This window comes from Cyclopterus lumpus, chromosome 7, assembly GCF_009769545.1.
Source record: "Cyclopterus lumpus isolate fCycLum1 chromosome 7, fCycLum1.pri, whole genome shotgun sequence".
In the NCBI taxonomy this organism is placed as follows: domain Eukaryota; kingdom Metazoa; phylum Chordata; class Actinopteri; order Perciformes; family Cyclopteridae; genus Cyclopterus; species Cyclopterus lumpus.
Genome location: NC_046972.1, coordinates 25,135,927 through 25,145,926, shown reverse-complemented (window position 1 = coordinate 25,145,926; position 10,000 = coordinate 25,135,927). Strand labels below are relative to the sequence as shown.

Below are 10,000 nucleotides of genomic sequence, written 5' to 3'. Positions count from 1 at the left end.
ACACACTCACACACACTGTTCTCCCATCATGCTCGTAAGCACAGGACTCTTCCAACACACAGACACACACACTCACTCACACACGCACACACTCACACACACACTCACACACACACGCACACACACACACTCACACACACACTCACACACTCACACACACACTCACACACGCACACACACACACTCACACACACACTCACACACGCACACACACACACTCACACACACACTCACACACACACTCACACACGCACACACACACACTCACACACACACTCACACACGCACACACACACTCACACACTCACACACACACTCACACACACACTCACACACACACTCACACACGCACACTCACACACTCACACACTTGTCCGTCAGTCATTCTAATCCTCAAAAAACCACTTAGTGCAACTCTCTCAATTTCTCTGTGTGTGTGTGTGTGTATTGCCAGCAGTTACATACACACACACACACACACACAGGTCGTGTGTGTGTGTGTGTGTGTATTGCCAGCAGTTACACACACACACACACACACACACACACACACACACACAGGTCGTGGGTGTTGGCTCTGTTAAAGAGACCACAGACGTCCAGAGGGAGAAGATAGAAATAGACAGAGAGATGAAGGTGATGGTAGAGGAAGAAACGTGTGTGTGTGTGTGTGTGTGTGTGTGTGTGTGTGTGTGTGAATTTTTTACTCAAGTACAAATTTGAGGTACTTAACTTCACTTTAGTTACTTAACAGATTACTTTTTATATTTCTAATTCAGCTTTGTCTCATCTCTATCTTAATCTCTATCTACCTCTATCTCATCTCTCAATCTCATCTCTCAATCTCATCTCTCAATCTCATCTCTCAATCTCATCTCTCAATCTCATCTCTCAATCCTATCTCTATCTTAATCTTATCTCACCTCTATCTTAATCTCTATTTCATCTCAATCTTAATCTTATCTCATCTCTATCTCATCTCAATCTTATTCTTATCACATCTCTATCTTAATCTTATCTCATCTCTATCTTAATCTTATCTCATCTCTATTTCATCTCAATCTTAATCTTATCACATCTCTATCCTAATCGTGTCTCATCTCTATCTACCTCTATCTCATCTCTCAATCTCATCTCTCAATCTCATCTCACAATCTCATCTCTCAATCTCAATCCTAATCGTGTCTCATCTCTATCTTAATCTTATCACATCTCTATCTTAATCTTGTCTCATCTCTATCCTAATCGTGTCTCATCTCTATCTTAATCTTGTCTCATCTCTATCTTAATCTTATCTCATCTCTATCTTAATCTTATCACATCTCTATCCTAATCGTGTCTCATCTCTATCTTAATCTTATCTCATCTCTATCTTAATCTTATCTCATCTCTATCTTAATCTTATCACATCTCTATCCTAATCGTGTCTCATCTCTATCTTAATCTTATCTCATCTCTATCTTAATCTCTATTTCATCTCTATCTTAATCTTATCTCATCTCTATCCTAATCGTGTCTCATCTCTATCTTAATGTTATCTCATCTCTATCTTAATTGTGTCTCATCTCTATCTTAATCTCTACTTAATCTCTATCTTAATCTTATCTCATCTCTATCGTAATCTCTATTTCACCTCTATCTTAATCTTATCTCATCTCTATCTTAATCTTATCTTATCTCATCTCTATCTTAATCTTGTCTCATCTCTATCTCTATCTCATCTCTATCTTATACTTGTCTCATCTCTATCTTATTCTTGTCTCATCTCTATTTTAATCTTATCTCATCTCCATCTTATTCTTGTCTCATCTCTAACTTAATGTTATCTCATCTATATCTCATCTCTATCTTAGTCTTATCTCATCTCTATCTTAATCTCTATTTCATTTATATCTTAATCTCTATTTAATCTCTATTTAATCTCTATGTAATCTCTATTTTAATTTTATTTTATCTCTATCTCATATCTATCTTAATCTTATCTCATCTCTATCTTAATCGTATCTCATCTCTATCTCATATATATCTTAATCTTATCTCATCTCTATCTCATATCTATCTTAATCTCTATTTCATCTCTATCTTAATCTCTATTTCATCTCTATCTTAATCTCTATTTCATCTCTATCTTAATCTTATCTCATTTCTATTTTAATCTCTATTTAATCTCTATCTTAATCTTATCTCATCTCTATCTTAATCTTAGCTCATCTCTATATTAATCTTATCTCATCTCTATTTCATCTCTATCTTAATCTTATCTCATCTCTATCTCATATCTATCTTAATCTTATCTCATATCTATCTTAATCTCTATTTCATCTCTATTTCATCTCTATCTTAATCTTATCTTAATCTCTATTTCATCTCTATTTCATCTCTATCTTAATCTTATCTCATCTCTATCTTAATCTTATCTTAATCTCTATTTCATCTCTATTTCATCTCTATCTTAATCTTATCTCATTTCTATCTTAATCTCTATTTAATCTCTATCTTAATCTTATCTCATCTCTATCTTAATCTTATCTCATCTCTATCTTAATCTCTATTTAATCTCTATCTTAATCTTATCTCATCTCTATCTTAATGTCTATTTCATCTCTATCTTAATCTTATCTCATCTCTATTTCATCTCTATCTTAATCTTATCTAATTTCTATCTCATCTCTATCTTAATCTTATCTCATCTCTATCTTAATCTCTATTTCATCTCTATCTTAATCTTATCTCATCTCTATCTTAATCTTATCTCATCTCCATCTTAATCTTATTTTATCTCTTTTTTTATTTATAGTGGTGACTCCTGCTTGTATACAGTACATATTGTACTTCTTAATAACTTAAGAGTGAGAGAGTTCACTGAAAAGAGTTATAGAGAAGGTATAGAGAGAGGAGTGATAGTGGAGGGATAGAGAAAGGAGTGATAGACGAGTGATAGAGTGATAAAAGAGTGATAGAGGAAGAGAGATAGTGATTTAGAGAGAGTCCTGCCACTGAGCCCTGTTGCTAGGCAACTGAACTGAGCAGCTCCTCTTTGAAGTTTCTCTCATTGTTTTGTTTTTTTAACAATCAGGTCAGAGCGGTAACCATGGAAACCACCTCGGTAACCAAGCCTGGCGGCTGTCCCGTTGTCGACCAAAGAGTGAGACGGAGAGAGAGGGAGAAAGATACAGTGAGAGTGAGAAATACAGAGAGAGAGTGAGACAGAGAGAGTTGAGCATTGGGATGTTTTGCCCTGACCTAAGGCTCACAGGCAGACTGTTGTAAAAACGTTTCACATATATAGTCCAACTTCCGGTTCTTTAAAGAGTTAAAGCTGCATTCTCTCTACTGGCCACCAGGGGGCAACTCCTCTGGTTGTATAGAAGTCTATGCTTCATGTGTTAAAGCTGCATTCTCTCTCCTGACCACCAGGGGGCGACTCCTCTGGTTGTATAGAAGTCTGTGCTTCATGTGTTAAAGCTGCATTCTCTCTCCTGACCACCAGGGGGCGACTCCTCTGGTTGTATAGAAGTCTATGCTTCATGTGGTAAAGCTGCATTCTCTCTCCTGACCACCAGGGGGCGACTCCTCTGGTTGTATAGAAGTCTATGCTTCATGTGTTAAAGCTGCATTCTCTCTCCTGACCACCAGGGGGCGACTCCTCTGGTTGTATAGAAGTCTATGCTTCATGTGTTAAAGCTGCATTCTCTCTCCTGACCACCAGGGGGCGACTCCTCTGGTTGTATAGAAGTCTATGCTTCATGTGGTAAAGCTGCATTCTCTCTCCTGACCACCAGGGTTGACTCCTCTGGTTGTATAGAAGTCAAACAGACCATAAAGCAGGTGATGCTTTACGCCGCGGCTACAAGGTGATTGACAGTTCGACACCAGAGAAGTACACGGCGTCTCTACGTCCCTCCTCCTCAATCCAGATATGGTCACTTCCTGTTCACTGGTTGCACAAAAACAAGATGGCGACGACCACACTTGCAGAACTCAAGGCTCCTCCTTCGCTCCATCTTTACTGCATTTATCCGACAGCTTTAGTTACTTTACAGATTCAGAATATTTATCAACTAATAAATTATATTAGAGATTAAATCTAGTAATTAAATAAGCTCCCCCTTTAAAGTGATGAACACATGAATGCATCAATTATTCTAATAATATAATGTTTATGCTTTGGTGCTTAAAATATATTTTGATGCTGATAATATTATAATTAGAGGACTTAGAGTATTTTAACCACAGCTGAACTGTATGAAAGCTTCACAAACATCTTTATATATAATCACGCTGCTCCTACAAATCAATGGTTTAAAGAATCAGATGTTTACACACATTTAACTAATATTCAGTCCAGTCAGCTTTTATTCTGAAGGTTTTATGGAAAATCTGTTAAAAGCTGAGCTAAACTTGACGAGTCTGTTTGGGTTGTGGTTAATAAACGGTGTGTCACACGCGCACGCACGCACGCACACACACGCACACACACACACACACACACACACACACGCGCACACACACACACACACACACACGCGCACACACACACACACGCACACACACACACACACTCAGAGAAGTAAAAAAAACAGACAGAATTAATTCTGTTCTGCGACTCCATCCTCATAAACTCCACTCAGGATTTAAATAACAGCTGCACACACACACACACACACAGACTCACACACGCACACACATGCACACACACACACACGCACACACACACACACGCACACAGGGTCCAGATGTTTTGTAATAGTAGCTGTAAAAGAAGGAAGTATACAGTAGGTCCTGCAACCACAAACACACACACAGAGGCCTGTTGTCATCCGCACACACACACACACACAGACACACACAGACACACACAGACACACACACACACATAGACAGAGGCCTGTTGTCATCCACACACACAGAGGCCTATTGTCATGCATGCTGCAGGCTGTTTCACGCCGACTTAAAAAGATTAACGGGCGATCGGCATCAATTTACGCTGAAGAGAGAGAGGGGGGGGGGGGTTAAGGGGGGGGGGGGGGGTTAAGGGGGAGGGGAGAGAAAGAAGTTTTTAGAGAGTAAAAGAAAAAACAGACTGTTGATTAAAAAAGAGAAACAAGCATTTTTGTGAATTCCTCTTTACGAAGAAAACCTTCAAAATAAAAGCTTGTTGCGTGAATGTGTAATATATAGAAATGGCTGCTCACTAAAGAAGAAGAGGATCTCTTTGAAGAAGAAGAAGAAGAAGAAGAAGAAGAAGAAGAAGAAGAAGAAGAAGAAGAAGAAGAAGAAGAAGAAGAAGAGGGATCTAATGTTATAAGGTTCCTCCTCACAATCTTCTCTTGGAGTATTTAACTATTATTACATTTTATGTAAATATATAAACGATTCATTTACTTATTATCTTTATTTCCTCAACTCTTGGTGATGGTCTCGTCTTCTGTCTGTAGGAATACCCTCACTAAGGAAAGGAAACCAAGGAACAGAAGGGAAGGAAGGAAAGGCAAGGGAAGTAACAGGAAAGGAAACAAAGGAAAGAAAAGAAAGGAAAGGAAATAATGTAAAGGAAAAGGAAATAAGAGAAGTGGAGTGAACAACGAAGATGAGGAGGAAGAGGAGATGAAGAGGAAGAGGAGAGGAAGAGGAGAGGGCTCGACCCCTCAAGTGGCTTCAATTATGAAAATTACAGAGCGAGAAAAGAGGAGAAACCAGAGCTGTCAGACTCTGAGTTGATTACAGGGTGAACCCTCAGAGCCCTACAGGGTCCAACCTCCAGTCTAAACCTGAACCTGAACCAGACCCAATCCGGCTATTTTAGGCTCCAGCTGCTGGAAACACTGAGTCTGCTGCTTCAGACCTCAGCAAGTTATAGAGTTTATAGTTTATATATAAACCGTAACAGAATAATGTGTTCTGGTTCTTCTGGATCTCTAGATTTGGGACGGTGCCTCGAACAGAAAGTCAATTTGGTTCATTAATGCAACCAGAAGACCTGAACTGGGAGTCCAACGGTTTCCTGAACGCTTTCCAAACGCCACTGGTTGGTCTCCTCTCAGCCAATCACATTGGGTTAGCAGTGGGTTAGCAGTGGGTTAGCAGTAGGTTAGCAGTGGGTTAGCAGTGGGTTAGCAGTGGGTTAGCAGTGGGTTAGCAGCAGGTTAGCAGTGGGTTAGCAGTGGGTTAGCAGTAGGTTAGCAGTGGGTTAGCAGTAGGTTAGCAGTAGGTTAGCAGTGGGTTAGCAGTGGGTTAGCAGTGGGTTAGCAGCAGGTTAGCAGTAGGTTAGCAGTAGGTTAGCAGTGGGTTAGCAGTAGGTTAGCAGTAGGTTAGCAGTGGGTTAGCAGTGGGTTAGCAGTGGGTTAGCAGCAGGTTAGCAGTAGGTTAGCAGTAGGTTAGCAGTGACCATAATTTGACTATAACTATAACCTCACTATAACTATAACTGTCTATAAATGTCTCCCCGTCTACCCGTCTCCCTGTCTACCTGTCTACCTGTCTACCTGTCTAGCTGTCTACCTGTCTAGCTCTCCCTGTCTACCCGTCTACCCGTCTACCTGTCTCCCTGTCTCCCTGTCTTCCTGTCTACCTGTATGTACTTCATGTACTGTGTACTTCATGTACTGTGTACTTCATGTACTATGTGCTTCATGTACTGTGTACTTCATGTGCTATGTACTTCATGTACTGTGTACTTCATGTACTGTGTGCTTCATGTACTGTGTACTTCATGTGCTATGTACTTCATGTAATATGTGCTTCATGTACTGTGTACTTCATGTACTATGTACTTCATGTACTGTGTACTTCATGTACTGTGTGCTTCATGTACTATGTGCTTCATGTACTGTGTACTTCATGTAATATGTGCTTCATGTACTGTGTACTTCATGTACTGTGTACTTCATGTGCTATGTACTTCATGTACTATGTGCTTCATGTACTGTGTACTTCATGTAATATGTGCTTCATGTACTGTGTACTTCATGTGCTATGTACTTCATGTACTGTGTACTTCATGTACTGTGTACTTCATGTACTGTGTATTTGATGTACTGCGTGTTTCATGTACTGTATACTTCATGTACTGTGTATTTGATGTACTGTGTTTCATGTACTGTATACTTCATGTACTGTGTATTTGATGTACTGCGTGTTTCATGTACTGTATACTTCATGTACTGTGTATTTGATGTACTGTGTTTCATGTACTGTATACTTCATGTACTGTGTACTTCATGTACTGTGTATTTGATGTACTGTGTTTCATGTACTGTATACTTCATGTACTGTGTACTTCATGTACTGTGTATTTGATGTACTGTGTTTCATGTACTGTATACTTCATGTACTGTGTACTTCATGTACTGTGTTTTGATGTACTGTGTTTCATGTACTGTATACTTCATGTACTGTGTATTTGATGTACTGTGTTTCATGTACTGTATACTTCATGTACTGTGTATTTGATGTACTGTGTTTCATGTACTGTATACTTCATGTACTGTGTATTTGATGTACTGTGTTTCATGTACTGTATACTTCATGTACTGTGTATTTGATGTACTGTGTTTCATGTACTGTATACTTCATGTACTGTGTATTTGATGTACTGCGTGTTTCATGTACTTTATTGACAACGTGATACTAATATTTAGTTTTTGTTCGTAGTAAATCATTCCAGATGAAGAAGAAACACGCTAAATAAACTCCTGCTAAAGGAAGCTATCTTAAGATAAAGCTAACTAGCTTAGCCGAAAGCTAACAAGCATAGCATAACGCTAACTAACTAGCTTAGCATTACATTTCATGTGATTTGGTGGTGAAGCTTCCTTTAAAACATAATAAATATAATGAAATGTTATTAATGATTTATGTCTTTATTCCCCCTGTTGTTCAAAGACATTCATTGTGTTTCCATGTTTCTTTACTCCTCCATCTTTTTAAAATATATTTCCATGCACCTCCTCCCCCTCCCTCTATCTACCTGTGTGTGTGTGTGTGTATATATATATATATATATATATATATATATATATATATATATATATATAAATATATATATATATAAATATATATATAAATAAATATTTATATTTAAGTATATATGTATATATATATCTAAATATATATATATACTTTTCTCTCTCTCCACATCTGGCTTTGGGGGGAGAAAAACATCAGATTAGGGAGCCGGACTGAACCACTGGGGGGTTTGTTATGGGGGTGTAGTTTATCTCAAAGCACACAACATTACTTCTTTAACATCAAACAACTTTTTATTCTCGTTCGTATCAAATAGAACATTTGTGGTCACGTGTTGTGCCTTTAATTAGCAGATTAATTAACGCTCACGTGGTTTGACTGACCTCCTCTGATGGACTCGCGTGTGAGGAGTGGTACGGTCCGGGGGGGGGGGGGGGGCTGGGGGGGCTGGCTGAGCAGAGCAGGGGCAGACCGAGCCGAGCCAAGCCGAGGCAGGCTGTGTGTGAACCGGGGAGACGCGCCGCGCCGCTCCGCTCTCTGATCGCTCCGCTGCGGACTATTCTCTCTCTTTGGACCGCGTGACATCGGAACCGGTCCGGACCCCCCGAGCTGCTCCCCCCGGACCCCGGACCCCGCCCCCCGGGCTCTAACGCGAGGAGGCGGATAAAGGGAGCGAGCAGCGCGTGGCACTGTGGATTTAAAGCACCGATTGGACTTTTTCCTGCGCGTCCGCGTCCAGGTAAGTCCGGAGCTCTCTGGGGTGTGGGTGCCAGACCTGTCCGGGTCCGGGTCCGGGTGGTGGACCTGGGGTGGTGGACCTGGGGTGGTGGTGGGGGGGGGGTGTTTGTGTGGATGTTTGGGGGGGAAAACGCCTCGCCTCCCCGCCGCATCACCGCTCATCTGCCGCTCCGCGTTTCTTTTATTTATTTATTGTTTATTGAAGCTGCCGGTCTCGGCCTCGCGGGCACGCGCTCCGTCCCTGTTAAACGGGGTGCGTAAAAGAGGCGTTTTGTGCCTGCAAAAGTGTGTGTGTTTTTTCTCTGTGCGTGCGCGTGTGTGTGCGCGTTGGGGGAGGAGGGGGTCTGGGAGGCAGCGAGGCTCCAGACGCGGATCCATTAAAGAAGAACAAAGGGGGGAGGCGGCAGGAAAACCGACGAAAACACGGAAAAACAGCGGCGCGCGGCCGCGGGGGTCTCCCGCAGAACCCCGAGGCCCGTCCGGACCGGACCAGGAGAGGAGTCCGCCTTCACGCGCCCGTGCATGCGCCGGAGACCCCCCCCCCCCCCCCCCCCCATCCCCTCGGTACCGGTCCCGATAGGTCCGCGTTCCCAGTTAAACCGGGATCGAACCGATCGACTTCGTGTCATCGATGCAGACGATCAGACGCACGAGGAGGCTGGAGGTGATCGATCAGAGAGGTCTATGACACGGTGGATCCCCAAATCAGATCGGAAATGGCAGCAGGACGTTGAGAACTACGGATCGATAAGCAGTGATCAGATTGTAAAGATCAAAGAGCACACACCTGATCAGCGACGTGGTTCAGGATCGATATGAGTCCATCATCCGGTATTCAATAACTGACGTGATGGTTGTTGGATCAGGAACGAGCAGCTGACGTGTGATCAATGATCTGATCGATCGGCCGGTTCATTGATAAACTAAACAACATGGAGAATTGTTTGTTTATTTACCTGAGCGAGCAGGTAAATAAGAGTTCGAGTCCAGCTGATCAATAATCACACTGATCAGTGACGTCACAGGGCAGCAGCTGATGTGGATCTTTTATATTTATTTGTATTGATCGTTTTCAGATCCTAAAATAACTCCGATGGTTCATCAATCGATCAAGAAAGGAATCCTGAGAGCGATCAATAACCTGATTATTAAAGAAGGAAACCCAATTTAATACAAATAGTAATAATGAAATCAAAGTCATAAATAGAAAAGAGGAAAATAACAGCAAATCAATAATAAACAATAAAAAGGTAGACTCCAATAATAAACAATAGGTAATCAATAACCAGATAGC

The 10,000-nt window shown here is 41.2% G+C and overlaps 1 protein-coding gene across 1 annotated transcript in view; it reads left to right on the top strand.

The window, feature by feature from the left end:
- The first annotated feature begins 8,454 nt into the window (after window positions 1-8,454).
- Window positions 8,455-10,000, top strand: part of plxna3 (plexin A3) — an 84,501-nt gene continuing 82,955 nt past the window's right edge. The window contains exon 1 of the mRNA XM_034536304.1: window positions 8,455-8,707. The gene's annotated coding sequence lies outside the window, so the exon portion shown is untranslated. The remainder of the gene's footprint in view (window positions 8,708-10,000) is intronic.